Source organism: Podarcis erhardii, assembly GCF_964252035.2.
Source record: "Podarcis erhardii genome assembly, chromosome: 10".
NCBI lineage: Eukaryota > Metazoa > Chordata > Lepidosauria > Squamata > Lacertidae > Podarcis > Podarcis erhardii.
The window spans coordinates 30,913,829-30,929,890 of record NC_138500.1 but is presented as its reverse complement, the minus strand read 5'-3'; the positions used below and the strand labels follow the sequence as shown (position 1 = coordinate 30,929,890).

The window sequence follows — 16,062 nt, the reverse complement described above, 5'->3', positions numbered from 1 at the left end:
CATGAGAAATAAAAATACAGTTAAAACCACACAGCATTTAGCGTAGTACATTACAAATGCTACAACTGGCACAAAAATCATTAAGTGTTCTGCCAAGACCCTCTGCAATTTTCAACTGGCGTGGATGGTACTGAACTAGATGAGGCAGTGACCTGACTCACTAAAAGCCAGCTGATTATGCACTGAAGTCAATAGGGACTACTATGAAGCAAAGGGTATAGAGCAACTTCAGTCCTATACCTGGAAACATTTTAAAATAGTCAAAAATGCACCCGTCGGCCTCAACTGTGAATAACATAAGACTGATACTTGCAAGCAAAACAAATCTTTGAAAAGGAACATTTACTATCCTCCAGCACTACTAATTATTATTCCCAAGAAACACAACCACCCAAATTTGTACTCTTTTTTTGTTATTTTTATTCAGTTGTATGCCCCCCCCTCAATTGGAGCTTATTTCTTTTCTTACGTTTTTGATTGAATAAATATATATAAACATGTTTTAAAAATAGAGGAAGAGGATCCTCACTGCAGAGTAATTTCCCTCAGTAACATAGCCCATAGGTTTCACTGTTAGGGTATAATTATTTACTTAATGTAAGTAAGGCTGCATTGATCAGGAAACAAAACTCTGGGAAGATACAGGAATGGATAAGAGCAGAAACAAAAAGAAATAAAAACAGTAGAGAGGTTAAAGTGGAACAAACCCACTTCTTACCTACTGAGAAGCTGCTTTTCTACTTCTTTGATTGAGCCATTACCCAGAAACTCCTGGCTACACTCCTTTCCCCACCTAGTTGGGAGTATTGTATGTCTCAGGAATCAATGGGACATACTTCTAAACAGACACATATAGCATTACACTGTTAGTAGACTGGATGTTGGTCCCTTCTGGTATTCTTCAGAAGAGTAAATTACATTCTGCAGAGCCTCTGTTTCCCATTCTGTGAAATGGTGGTAGTGCTACTTCCTTCCCACCTGGGGCTGATTAATGCAAATTGGCCACAAACGTGAGATTCCTTAGCTAATTACGCTTCCTCCCCCAGTGCTTGCTAATTGCTTTGCATTCCCTAAAGAAATGGAGTGTATACTTAAGAGCATTGCCAAGAATGCCCAAGTTCTTCTGCACCCACTTTCCTTGCCTCAGCGTGATAATTACCATGCTTCAAAACTACCATAGGTGACAGTCCTAAACTTGCTTACCTGAGAGTAAGGCCCACTGAATTGAATGGGACTTACCTCTGAGTAGACATTATCAGGCTTGCAGTCATTTATTTGTTCACTCAGCTCCTAAAATACACTTGCATACCCTCCAACATTACTTCAGTGAAAATAGGGACGTGGGTGGCGCTGTGGGTTAAACCACAGATCCTAGGGCTTGCCGATCAGAAGGTCGGTGGTTCGAATCCCCAAGGGGGTGAGTTCCCATTGCTTGGTCCCTGCTCCTGCCAACCTAGCAGTTTGAAAGCACGTCAAAGTGCAAGTAGATAAATAGGTACCGCTCTGGCGGGAAGGTAAATGGCGTTTCCGTGCGCTGCTCTGGTTCACTAGAAGTGGCTTAGTCATGCTGGCCACATGACCCAGAAGCTCCCTCGGCCAATAAAGCAAGATGAGCGCCGCAACCCCAGAGTCGGTCACGACTGGACCTAATGGTCAGGGGACCTTTACCTTTACCTTATTCCATAATAATAATAATAATTTTATTATTCATACCCCACCCATCTGCCTGAGTTTTCCCAGACACTCTGGGCAGCTTCCAGCATATGTAAAACATAATAAAACATTAAGCATTAAAAAGCTTCCCCTAAAGGGCTGCCTTCAGATGTCTTCTAAAGGTTGTATAGTTACTTGTTTTCCAAGTCTTATATTTATTTAAGATATCTATTCACCATTTTACCAAGTCCACAAGGCAGATTATAGCAAAACTTTTACAACAACAACAACAACAACTTAATAGTAAAGGTAATAAAGATAACAAAATAATAATAAAGATAAAATTACAACCAACTAGATGAACAGCTAACAGAAAATAGCAGAAAACCCAGCAACTGATTACCCATGAGAGATTCAATAATCAGTATGTCACTCATCATTCACCACTAAAAAATATCTGAAGGTAGTTCTCACTCGTGTCTAAAGGCTAATAGGGAAGGAGAGAGACAAGACAAGAAAATTATGTAGCCTTCAGGCTGCTATTGGGAAATTCTACAGTATCACCTGCTCTACCGCCAACTGTGTGGGACAATTTGCTGTCTGAGGCAAAGGAAAAGATGGCACACCCTACCCAAGCAACATACAGAAACCAACCAAACTGGAAACTTTCTGGAGTCGTGGCTTCCAACAAGATCTCCTGAGATCTCTCACAAGTTCCACAAGATCTCATGAGACATTGGCAAAAGCCACGGCCCCCACACAACCCCAGCAGCAGCAAGAGACGCCAGGGCACCCACAGGGTCACCACTGTGTGGGATTTTGCCACCCCATGATCTGTTGGGCCTGCTGGAACCTACAACTAACCTAAACACTGTCCAGGATAGCATATCTGGTCAGCAGGCTAGTTTAGGGCCCCCAGGACAGGCCACTGCCCACTTTTTGCCTAATGGTAGGGCTGGTCTAGAGGGGGGCAGGGTGAGACAGCAAGCAGAGAACTCTTGTCAATCAGGAGCAGGCTGAAGTTATCCTTGGATCTCCTGGTAGATATCTGGGTGAGTTGCGGCAGGTTGGCATGGATTTCTGCCTTCCTAGTTATAACAATAGCTTTAACAATAGAAGTTTATTTTAAAGCAATCTCTGCCATGATGACGTCTGTCTTTGGGCTAATTGCTTATTATTCTCCGAGTTCCTCTCCCTTTGAGATGCGCTGCTTTCCTCATATTGTTCGTTTTCAGTTATTTGTTTAGTATCCTTACCAGCAAGGCTGAAGCCAACATAAAAAGATTGTTGACTTTAAAGACATTTTAGACAGTGTATCTATACTGCAGGCTCCTTTCTGTGTATGTTAAACATTTGCTGTCATTATGAAACCTACAGCAGCCATAACTTTCAAGTGAGCCCTAATGAATCAGGAGTCCAAAGGTCGCTGGCATCAGGTTTTGAGCTTTATATTTTCAGAAAGGCCACAACAGCCAGGGAGAGGCATCATTAGAAGGGCTATTTACTTTTCATAAACCTGTTTATGACTTTGGCATACAACTGGGAGTTCACATGATAGGGTGCTGATGACATGATGAAGAAAAAGGATTTTGTGCTTACAGAAAAAGAATATTGCTGGAAGAAGGCTTAGGCTAGCATCCTTCTATCAGACATTTAGTTTTAGGACTTCTTTGGATGGAGAACCATTCAATCGTGTGAGCTCCGACCTGCAGTCTCAAGTAGACATGAGATAATCCAGGCATGACATCTCATCTGCTGCTTAGGAGATGGAGACAGCCCACACCATACGTTTAAAGAACCCCCCAATTAATTCTGGGAATGGTGAGTTACCCCTCACAGAGCTACAATTCCCAGCACCCTTAGCAAACTACAGTTTCCAGGATAGTTTGGTTTGGCCGGGGATGTGCTTTAAAGGTAAAGTTTGTATGCAGCAGAAGTCAGGTCTAGGAGGTTTATGTTATGCTTTAAATGCCATTTTAAACTGATGACTTCCTTTTTAAATGCTCTTTTGATTTTGTTAGCCGCCTTAGCTATTTCATATTAATTAACGGGGTTGCTTATTCTGATGCACTTTCCTAGAGAAATACTCTAAAATGAACTATACACGCGTTGTCCTTAGAACAACAATCAGCATTGCTGCAGCAGATAATATTAAGCTGGCAAATGAAGCTGCTTATGGAGGCTGTACGTTTCACACACTGGGAAGTGTTTCTTTGGAAATGAGAAACAGAGTATATACCAGAAGCAATACTTCCGTAGACATGGAGAACGAAGGTGGCACATTGGGGAAGGGCTGATGCTCAGAGGTTAAAGCACTTGTCTTGCTTGCAGAAAGTCCCAGGGTAAATCCCTGGCACCTCCACGTAGGGCTGGGACAGACTCCTGCCCAAAAGTCTAGAGAGCAGCTGGCAGTCAGTGTAGATCAGGGGTGAGGAACATCTTTCAGCCTGAGGGCCACATCCCATTCCGGGCAATCTTCCAGGGGCCACAGGCCAGTGGTGGGTGGGGCTCAGGCAAAAGTGGGTGGAGCAACAAATGCATATCATACCTTTCTACAGTAGGCTGATTTATGCACACACACCAGCACTGCAGGGCAGGGGCGCAGCATGGGGCGGGGGATTGTCAGGGTGCTCGCTCTGGGTACGTTGGGGGGGGGAGCAACTTGCACCACCCACCCGGCCGAGTCAGCCCTACGCCACTTTGCGAGGCTGGGTTCTGATCAGATCTCAGCATCACATTGTGGCTCGAGGAGGGTGGTGTGAGAAGGACGCCAAGCACCCTTTGATCCCAGCCTTGCCCTTGAGGGGCTGGGATGGAAGGCTGCATGGCATCCTTCTCACGCCATCCTCCCCAGATCCTAGCCTTGCAAAGCAGGGCCTGTGCCACTTTGCGAGGCTGGCATCATTCCAACCTTGCAAAGTGGTTTGGGGCTGGTGTCACTACGTGGGTGGCAAGGGCTGATGTGCAGCAGGCTCCATTCATCCTCCGTGCTCTGCGCCATGCCCCCCTGGCACACACATGTGCCCCAAGCACCATAAAAATACGCTCCACTGCTGCAGGGGATTGGATTAGATGATGCTCGGGGTCCCTTCTGACTCTACAAGTCTATTAATTTATACAGAGGCACACACAAGCACATGCATGCACGCACACTGGATGACAGTTAAGAGATCAACTCCTCTTACAACATTAAGAGGTTACAGCTGAAAATGTTTTCTTTTAGGGCAAGAATTTAGGGCAAGAGGACACACACTCGCTGTGTTTCTGGGTGAGTCATTATTCTGGGTGTCCCTTCTGACAGGAAGGTGGCAAGGCCCAAGAAGCTTTCTCCTCCAAGAGTAGGTAATTCTGCAGTGACTCATCAGAGAGGCAACAGGTAGCCTCCTTCTTGGATAGGTACTTCGGATTCACAGGAGCTTTTTCTGAACAGTACAAGGCTCTGCATGTTTACTCAGGAGTTAGCCCATCTGTCTTACTTCCAAGAAAGTGAGCATAGGATTGTAACCTAATTCCCTTAATTTTCACAGCACACCTGCAATTCTCCCAGTTTGGGAATGAATGGTCTAGAGCAGCCTTTCTCAAATTTGGGTCCCCAGATGTTGTTGAACTACAACTCGCATCATCCCTGAGCGCTGGCCATGCTGGCTAGGAATGATGGGAGATGTAGTCCAACTACAGCTGGGAAAGTTGAGAAAGGCCAGTCTAGAGACACCTCAGAGCCTACGGTTCTATGTCCTGGGTGAATACAGGGAGCTGCCTTATACTGGGCCAGACCATTGGTCTGCCTAGCTCAGTAGTGTCTTTTACAGCCCTACCTGGAACTGCAGGGCATTGAACCTGGGACCTTTGGCATGCAGAGCCGACGCTCTACCACTGACCTACGGCCCGTATGAGCACCTCAGGGTTTGTCTCCATTAGTGCAACTCCACTAGTCAATTTTATCTTGGATTCAAGCCAATACACAATTAATCTGCTTGATCAGGACCTTAGACTGAAGCGATCACCATGCTGGCATCAGCATGGTTACCTGGACTGGGGTCAGGACTGTCTCCTTCTAGGCTGTGCCTGGTTTAAATTTCCTGAGTTTTCTCTTTTTCTTTCTTTTTCTATCCACTTTATTCTTCCTTATGTTTCATTCTGTTTCTTGGTGTCCTCTGCTCTGAGTTAATGAAGGAATGCAGAGGAAGGTGATGGATGGAAGGGGAAAGACCCTGTTTGAGAAGCAGGGAAGGGAAGATCTCCCAGGGTGGGGGGCTGGGAGAAGAAAGGGAAGCTCCCAGGTGAGAGCTGGGAGCGTTTGCCAGCTTTTATCTGTGATAAAAGTTAAGATCTACCTCTGATAGGGGGCTTTGTATTCCCCCCTTCCTCTCCCTCTTTTTTGCTTTTGTTTTTAATTTTTATTTAGATTAGTTTGTTATTTATTGTATTGTATGCTGGAAAATGTCCATAAATAAAAAACAAACAAACAAACAAACAAACAAACAAACAAGGGACACAATGTCCCGCAGCCATTCTTCTCATGACAACCTTAAGGGGAAATCAGAATGGCTTGACCACTCCTAGCACACACCTGCCAACCTGGTGGCACACCGAGCGGAAAATACTTCTCCCCCTGCTTTGTGCTCAGGGTGGAAGAGGAGCAAACACTGCCCACACCCACCAGCGTGCAACCGCAGGCGATGCACAGCGAGTGTAACCCTTGGTGCACATGATCTGACCCAGAGATATGAGCCGGGCTTGATATGCCAGGCAATGGCCAGCCACCCACCCACCCTGGCATGGCTGCAGGCTGTGCCAGGCTTCCTCAGCACTGCCACCTCCTCCTCAAACCGTATCCCATTCTGACTGGGTCACAGATTCCAACAATGTACAAAGAGCCCGTTTCAGAGAGCGCGGCCCCACCTTGAGCCTTGCCAGCCTTGGCAACCGTTAGTCACAGCCCTCTGGGGAAGCTCTGCCCATTGCCCTGTCTGTTTCAATGGGGCTTTTACAGGAGAATTTCCTGGGCGGATAGTCCCCACTGGCACTTATCCTGCCCCCCCCCCCCCGTCTCCATTCCTTCATCCAATCTGCCCATTCTGGCTTTCTTTCTTTTTAATCTTCAAGATGTTGTTCTTAAGAAAGCTTGTGACAGGAAATCCAGCAGCAGCTTGATAAGACCTCTGTCCCTGTGCAGAGTTTTATCCCGCAGCCAAAAGATTAACACACAGCTGTGTGTGTGTGTGTGTGTGTGTGTGTGTGTGAGAGAGAGAGAGAGAGAGAGAGAGAGAGAGAGAGAGAGAGAGAGATGGCATAAGCTGCAATCTGGTTATATACACACTCCTTAACTGTTCAAGTATATCAGACGTTCCTACTATTTTATGTAAACCACTCAAGAGATTGTTATTATTTAATTAAGCAGTATAGATGCTGTGAAATAAGTAAAACCGTAGATCTTGGATATATGCATATTTAGCCATTTTTAGGTCAAGGGCGAATAGAAGCATGGAGCATTTCTGAGGGCCTGGTAGTGTGTAGGTCCTCCCACAGAACGGCTGCAGTGGCTGCTCAGAAGGTACAAGATAAGAAAGGAGGAAGAGGCCTTAGAGGCCTTCCTCAGTCTGCCACAACCTGGTGCCCTTCAGCTGCTTTATACTACTCCCATTAGTTCCCAGTCAGTGGTAGTCCCAAACAGTTGGGGAGCACCAGACTGGGGGAGATCGTGCTACATGATGGGCTACGGGAGAGTCAAGTGGGGGTGATGGACCAAGGATCAAACAAGGGGAGGTTCTGCTTTTACAAAAGTCCCCCACCTACAAGAACATGCTGCAAACTTTCTGGATATAGATTCACACATTATTATTATTATTATTATTACTACTACTACTACTACTACTACTACTTTATTTTAATTTATGACCTACCCTTCACTCTCTAAGGTCCCAGGACAGGTTACAACAATTAACTTACAATGTTAAGAACAGTTCAAAACAGCTCACAGTTGCAAAAATAAGATGGAAACACACATCTCAGGTGTCAAAGTCCAGGGCAATGAGGTGTGTCTCTGGCATTTGCTGAATCCATGTTGTATTCAATGGCAGTCCCACATAGGTGTGCACTGCAATAATCCAGCCTGGAAGTGACTAGAGCATGGGGCACAAATCACTGTTGTCCAAAAGAGGCTGTAGCTGGTGAACCGGCTATAGCTGCAAAAAGGCACTGTTATCCCCTGAGGTATCCTGAGCCTCCAGTGACCGTGTTGAATCCAGAAGCACCCCCACCCAGCAGACCAGCCCTTCCAGAGCAATGCAAATCCATTCATAACAGACTGTCTTCCCACCTTCTGGATGTGAGAACTTGGGACAAATAACACATCTGCCTTTTCAGGATTCGGCTTCAACTTATTGGCCCACATTCAGCCCATCACAGCTCCCAAGCACCTTTCTAACACCTCAGCTGCCTCTTCTGGTTCAGAAGGAACAGAGAAAGCGAGATTATATTGGCTATCTATCCAACCTTTCTTTTAAAAGATCCAAAATAAGTATTTCTTTCACCAGCTTTCAAAATTATTTGTTGCTGAGTTTCTCTCATGGCTACCAAATTTCTTTTTGTCATGGCTCCTGTGCCTTTAACAGCAAACAGAAATTCAGCAGGAAAAGCATGGAGATGCACTAACCATTCACCAGCTAAATTTTGCTTCTCCCAAAGCTGAAATAGGTATAGAAACCGTGCAGGAAAGAGTTGGCAAGCCTAAAATGTCTTCTAGTCCCTGGCCACTCTGTATGCTTTGTGTACATCCCATAGTAATGTGCATGCACCACTTTCAGTTTACTATGCAAGCATGCCCACAAAAATACAGGCACAAGGAGCAAATAAGGACAAATGGAAAAACAACCCTAAACCAGCACTTTGATAAGCACATGAACTCTGGATAGAAAATGATTACACCTAAGAGACTCTGATTTCTGACAAGGTGTGTTCAGTTTCCAGTCTCCTGGTTGTCTTTCATGAGTATAGTGTGTGTTTATTTCAAAATAAATCCTAGGATGCAATACAACAAAAACCTATTTCTTCAGCTGCATCTCTGTCTGTCTGTCTGATATTTTCTATAAGGAAGAGGCCATAGCATGTCCCTGAAGCAGCTCAAAGTGCTTGAGGGATATGGTGGCATTTCAAGCAGGCACCACAGACGCAAAGAAACATGATGGTATTAGAAGCAGCTGCTTGGACAGCAATCTGGGAAAGGGCCTTCTTAATGTGAGCTGGCACCCGCAGGGAAAATTGGTCAGGTTCCCTCTCCGCATTTGGCTGGGTGCACTCTGCATCCAGTTTTGGGTCGTCTGCATATTTGCAGAATCCAAACCAAGGGATATAGATATCTGGCACAGCGCCCCAGCAGGAAAGGATGTCTCACCTGCAGCAAACTTCCTGTCTCTACTGCAAAGCTACCTTGAGTCAGTCGGTCCAGCTACTAGGCTGGGAGCTTTGCCACAGCCTGTGGTAATTGTAGGCTTCAGTCCAAGTCTACTGTTTACAACAAGACTTCACTGCAGAGACTCAAGGATTCTCAAAGGGCATCAGGGAAGGGAAGGTTGGGCATTTCTCCCCTCCAAAAGACACAGACGAAATGCCATCTTCCTAGACCTAGGGTTGGTTTGTTTTTTAATGCCCTTGTCTCTATTGCCTCACCAAATGCTGCACAGATTATCCCCACTTTTACTTCTCTATTTGGAATGGAACTTATCTTTGGAGGCGGGGCTTCAGGGAAAGGGGCTGTAGCTCAGTGGTAGAGCATCTGTTTTGCATGCAGAAGGTCACATGTTCAATCCCCAGCATCTCCAGGTCAGGCTGGGAGAGAATCCTGCAATGAAACCCTGAAGAGCCACTGCCAGTCTGTGAAGACAGCACTGAGATGGGTGGCTCAATGGTCTGGCTTCATATAAGGCAGCATCCTATGTTCCGCTCTTCTATCCAAGCTGAGTACTGACTACAGTCTCTCAGAGATTTGAATGAAGTACAGAAGAATCATAGTAACATGCATATTTTTTAAAAAACCCAATCCATCCCACTATAGACAAAGCAGATTTTTCAAGCAATGCAAATTCTGCTGGACCAAAGGCCAATGGAATAGGAAAAAAAGAGAGCACGCGTACCAACAGGCAGCGATAGCCCTATTGTACTATTTTCAAGTTTCTGAAAAAAATGTCACCCATGCAGCCAGTTCCTAGCTGATGTCAAATCTGACCCCAGATTTACAGCACACATGGATCACCTACCCTATGGCGTGCCCTGCCATCCAGCGCAGGGGGAAGGGAAAGGTACTATAGATTATAGTGACTAGAATTTGGTGGATTAGATAACGTAGATGGAAAAGAGATAATCAATAGGAAAAATTAAATGAAGAATTTCCAGGTGACACAAGGATTTGTTTGGGAATGTGTGGCCACTCTGCTCATCACATAATTATCACTGCCTCTCTGCTTTCCTGCATTTACTTTTTCTTCTGCTTACAATCCCACCACTCTAGCATGTGCGTGGGACTAGCACATAATGAATCTGATGGCATGGGTGGTAGTCCATTAAAGCTTGTGCCATTAAAAAAATGTTGGTGTGGAGGGAGAAGCACAGCAGTTCCAAGGAATGGGGGAATGGGCTGCTTTTCTTGATATTTGCGATTCCTCGTGATCTGAGCTCTGCTATATAGGGAGTTGAGGGGGTGTAGGTCAGGGAAGAGCCATAGGTCAATGGTAGATCATTGCATGCAGAACCAGAGAATTGTAGAGTTGGAAGGGATCCTGAGGGTCATCTAGTCCAACCTCTGGAATGCAGGAATCCTGCCCACCACCATCCCTGGGTGGCCACCAACCACCAACCTTTTGGTCAATTGCCCGTGTGACTTGGTAGGATGCATCTTCCTGTGCTCCTATGTATAGGAAAGTAGTGAGCCTTGTGGATGATTCAGTTTCTGCTGAAATGTATGTATATTTTGGGATTTACAGATGACTCAGCCCCTTCCACTCTCAGCAGTGACTGCGGAGGGGCATAAACGCATCTGAACCTCCAGGAAATTTGTTAGTTAACTGAGTAACACTCTCAGCCTAAGGTCTAGCTCAACATGCAAGTTCATCCCACGATGACTGCAACATCAAGTGATGACTGGCATGTGTGAAAGAGTCAGCTGCAATCTATCACCACACATGGTTATTTATATCACAAAATGCTCCAACTCAGAATCTATACTTTTTCAGTGTAGTCAAGTTCATATATTCCACTCCCAGCCAGGGTGCATTGACTCATGTGATGTACATATGTGCAAAAGCAGCCTATAAATGATTGCCAACTATGTCCCTGGTTCAGATCTAACTCAAACTCACCAGGTTGTCTTTGGCAAGCCACTACTGGCCTTCCACCTACAAATATGGGGATAAAAATACTGGCCTACCTAACAGGGTTGTTCTAAATATTACTGAGATGGTTTGTGTGAAGAACTTTCAACAGGCAAAAAGCTCTGCTATGCTATCCTTGCTGCTGATGGGAACAGCTTTCCTAATTGTGAAAATTCTACTTTGGGGGAATATTTGCTCTTGCCTGATCTATTTAGTGGTCCTGAAAATGTGCCAAGAGGACAGACTTAATGTTGCCCAAGAAGAGAACCCAGCAGGTAAAACCCACAAATCCCTGGAGAAAGGAAAGCTGGGGGGGGTCCAAGTCTTCTTTCTCTTCCATCCCTCCTGCTTGCTCTCCCCACCCCTTCTTTCCATAATACTGCCTAAGTAGGTTTACATCTGCAGCACAGGCTCCACTCCCCCCCCCCCAACAACACCTTTGTTGTGCTCCAGCAGACAATCACATCTCCCTGGGATGGAGCAGCACTGGATGGTCCCTCCATCACAATATACAGAGAGGCAGAGCTCTGTCTGTCTAGCTGTGCATCTTCAGACATTGCCAGTGGCCCTATGTATAAGCCAAGGGAAAGAAGCCCAGCTTCTGTATCAAACCCTGTCTAGGGATCATTTAAAATCAACAACACAATGAGCAATATGCTTGAGGGAGTGGATCGGAAAGGAAAACCTCTGTGCTTATTCTATAGAATAAGTGTTCAAAATCGCACCTCTCTTTATCTCATCTCTCTCTCCCCCTTATTTACTGCCTATAGCACGGTGCAGGCTTGGCACAAATACACCATCAGTGCCCTCCTGGCATTGAGAGCTGGGCAGCAGATGGGCTGTTGCTGCAGTGCCTGCGCTTGTAGGTTCCCAGCCTTGCTTTAAGGTGTATCTCTCTCTCTCTCTTTGTAGGGTGGGAAAGGCAGAGTGGGCTTGCAATCTAGCCTTGGCTTTGCAATGCAGGAGATCCCCATCACCCCCCCACCTCCAGACAGACAGAGAGAGAGAGATGCTGAGGTTATGGTCTATCAGAAGGGGTAGCATCTTCTCTCTGGTCATGTCTTAGCCATCCCTGCAGATACAGGTGGGTCGTTTCCCTACAATTCTAAGGAGGAGTAGGAAACCCAACCCCCCTCCCCAGTTCCCTCTTTTCCCCATACTACAATCACAAGCAGCAGCAGAGATTGGGGGAGCGATGGCAGGGTCCCTGCCACCCCTTACCCTCCCAACGCATACACACACACATCTGTAACCCCCCCCATTATTTCTAAGGCTCAGAGTGAAGTAAGGCAAGTGAAAGATCAAAAACACTTGGAGTTTCCTCCTGGATGGATGGTGCAGAGTGTCTGGTCCTCAGAACACCATTAGCTCCCTGACTCAAAAGAATGGACTGATTGTGACCTCTTCCCGCACCCCTAGAGTCTTAAAATAATTGTGCCTCCAAAGAAGCCGCCCCCCCTTTCCTAACCATGCACAAAGATCTGACGATGGGGGGGGGGACGAAGCGAGGAGGCACAAGTGGCAAGGGAGACCCTTGGGGTCAGGAGCGATGTGGGGTGGAATGGGAACACACGTCAAAAGGGAAGATGGGTGGAATGGGGCAGGGAAGGGTAGCAGTGAGATGGGGAGTGGGGGGTTCGGAGTGCGAGTGGGAAGGGGGGGCAGCGGGGAAGGAGGGCCGGAGAGGAGAGCGTGACGGCGGGTAGGGGGCAGTGAGGGGGGGGGCTTCTCCCACTTACCCATCGCCCGTTGTTTTTCAGTAGCGGCGGCGGCAGCGGCGGCGGCGGCTCCTCTGCCTCGCGGGCCCCCGGTGGGGAGATGCTGGACTCCGCAGCAGCCTCTCGCCCCATCCCTGATTCCGGCAGCCGTGGCCGCCCCCCGGCATGGCTCAGCCGGGGCGAAAGCCCTCCACCTCCCTGCTCCTCCTCCTTCCCCCCTCCAGCAGCAGCCTCTGCAGGGGAGGGAGGAGGCGAGCGACCCACACACCCGGGTGCGGAGCGTGGTTTGGGGGAAGAGAGAGAGAGAGAGAGAGAGAGAGGCGAAGGGAGCGCAGGATGAAGAGAGGGGAGGATGATGAAGATGGTGGTGATTATGAAGGCGCAAAGAGAGAGAGAGAGAGAGAGAGAGAGAGAGAGAGAGAGAGAGAGAGAGGCAGGGGCAGGCGGGGCAGGCGATGGATCCGGGCAGAAATAGGGAATGTGTGCGTGGGGGGGGGGGAGGAAATCACCTCCTCGCGCAAGAATAATACTAATAGTTCTAATAATAATGCGGCCGAGGCTCCTCCCCCGCCTCCTCCTCCTCCTCCTCCTCGGAGCCGCCAAAGGAGGGAGCCCGATGCTAACGGGGAGAGAGAGATCAGGTTGGGAGGGCTGCTCTCCTTCCCACCCGCCTCGCCTCGCCTGGCAGGTCTCTATGCTGCTGCTGCAGTCATTCAAAAGCCCTGCGTGCGTGAGAGCGGGGGTCCGTCCGTGCCCCTTCCGCCCGCCGCTCTGCTCCCGAAGGTCTCAGCCCCCCCCCAAAAAAACCTCCTTCTGCCCCGCCAAGCCAGATCGCCGCAGCTCCTTCCCCACCTTCCCGTCCCTCCTCCGGTTTAAAAATATCCCGCCCCCTACCCCGACGCAAAGTAGGGAAGGGAGCGGACGGGGGAGGGAATGAGGAGAGAAAGGACTCGTCGGGAGGAGAGGGATTAAGTCATCCGAGCATCATCGTGACCCCCAGAGGCGCTCTCTCTTTTTTGCATCTAGGTAGGAGTCGAGGGTGGGCTCCCCACCATCTTCAAAGCGAGCTCAACCCGACGCCCCTCACAATACAAAAACCGGGACGGATATTTGAGTGTGGAAATGTATGCCTAGCAATTGGCGGCGGTTTTTGCAGCTTAAAGAGCTGTGTGTGTGTGTGTGTGTGTGTGTCTTTCTTTTTGTGCACTGGCGCTCCTGTTCTGCCTCTGCAATGGAAGGCAATACAAAGGAACGCCTTGTGTTTGGAAGCCGAGTTGGGAAGGGGTGGGAGCGGCGGGAGGGCGGGGAGGAGACGGCGGGGTGGGCTCGGTGAGTGTCTGAACTGGGCACGACCACTTGTGCTGGGCGAAGGAATGCGCCAAGCTCGGGGACGAAGGGGGCGGGCGGTGGGGAGTAGGCCCTTTTACCAAGGCACCTGAAAAGGCAAGGAAAGCTGCCAGGACGGTGCAGCGGACAGCTGGGAGTGGACCCGGCAAGGCCTGGATTTGAATTTGCTGCGCGTTCAAGGCACCGTCTGTAAAATGGGTACAACGGACACCCTGTTCCGGAGAGGGCCGTGGCAAAAATAGTTCAGACTGACAGACCCATGATGCGGGGTGGGGGCGCATTTTAGGAGCCTTCCAGCAAACCTTCCTTGCTACCTATCCATCACCCAAGAACAGGAAATGGAAGGCACATATTTACCTAAAATTTGCATAGGCTAACTTATATGTATGGATGCAAATTTAGACATTGATACAGTCATTCAGTACATCTGACCAGTGTGGCTGCTCAGTTTGCTGTCAATGGACCACCCTTCAAGGTCCCTGCTCTCCCTCCTGATGAATCTTGATCTATAGTTCCAGTTATAGATAGGTAGCCGTGTTGGTCTGCCATAGTCAAAACAAAACAAAAAAAACAAAACAAAACAAAAAACTGAAGAAGTGTGCATGCACACGAAAGCTCATACATAGAACTAACTTAGTTGGTCTTTAAGGTGCTACTGGAAGGAATTTTTTTATCTTGATCTATAGATTGGCCTTAGACTGGAAAGAGGATTTCAAACACAGGACTATCCTCCAATATCCCTTCAAAAAGAGAGAACTGCTCTCTACGAAGCAGAAGGAAGGGCTACCCTGTTACTGCCTCTAGGCAATAAATGTATAGGTCAGCACAATCCTCAGCATTTCTATTCAGAACCAAGCCCCAGAGTTCTGTGCATCTTACTCACAAGTAATCATGCACAGGTTAGCAGCCGTTGTTCATTTTGTTTTGCCGGTGATACAAATTATTCCCCTCCCTACAAAGTGGAACATTTGTTGTGCCAAGTTAATATTCCCCCAGCATTCAGACTGGGTTATTTTGTCACTGGGAAAATGCAGCAATCCAGCAAATGCGATTATGAATCCTATGTGGCAGTGCGGTTGCACAAGTCCCTCTTGGGCAAGGCTTGTGTCATGGCAAGGGGCGAAGACATGAGGACCTTTCAAGCTGTGTTCATCCACTGATTGAGTCACTGATTACTTTTAGCTATGAATTCGTTCATTTATTAAAGGAATTTGTAAGTTGCCTTTCAGAGCACAGGGCCTTTCATTTCATTTTTAAAATTGCTTCCCAGGAAACACATTGAAGGAACTTGACAATTTAAACATCAACAATTTTTAAAAAGTCAAATCCAATGCAGACTGAGATAAAAATCTCCACCTATAAGTCTGGGGGGCGGGGAGGTGTTTAGGAGGCGCTGGAAAAAAAGAACGGGGGTGGCATCTGTCTGATATCATAATCTGACGCTACATATTACATTACATATATAGTTGGAGAGAGTTTGAAAGGGTAGGTACACAACACTGAGGCCCAGTTCCTACAGAAGTGTCTTCCTGATCAGATTATATATGCAGGAAGCCCTCTCCAGCATTGATAGTTGGGGATATAAAGGGTACGGCAGTCTTTTAGGTATCCTGGCTCCAGGTAGTGTGGGGCTTCTGAAACCATTACTAGCACCTTTAACTATTAGCAGTTTCATGGGGAAAACACCATGAGCAGGGTTGTTTTCAAGGGGTCTCCACGGTACCATTCAAACCCAGGAATGCTTATGCAGACCTTTTTTTTTTTTTTAAAAAAAAAAGGAAAATGCTAGCAAGGCTTCTCACCCCACCTAACAATTCCTTTACATTTTGTAAACCCTTTTGTTTATTCATTTTGCTTATTTATTTGGAAATTGCACACTCCTCTTCTCCAATGTTGGAATAATACACTACTCTCTTGATTCCCCCCCCCCCCCAAAGTAGTGGTTTCGAGTGTGAATTCCCTCTGCAGTAAAGCTGTCT

The 16,062-nt window shown here is 47.3% G+C and overlaps 1 protein-coding gene across 1 annotated transcript in view; it reads right to left on the bottom strand.

Annotated features, from left to right (window-relative positions):
• The window catches only part of MGAT3 (beta-1,4-mannosyl-glycoprotein 4-beta-N-acetylglucosaminyltransferase), a 52,269-nt gene extending 38,342 nt beyond the window's left edge, over positions 1–13,927 (bottom strand). Inside the window, exon 1 of the mRNA XM_081877640.1 lies at positions 12,758–13,927. The gene's annotated coding sequence lies outside the window, so the exon portion shown is untranslated. The remainder of the gene's footprint in view (positions 1–12,757) is intronic.
• Between the last annotated feature and the right edge of the window lie 2,135 nt (positions 13,928–16,062).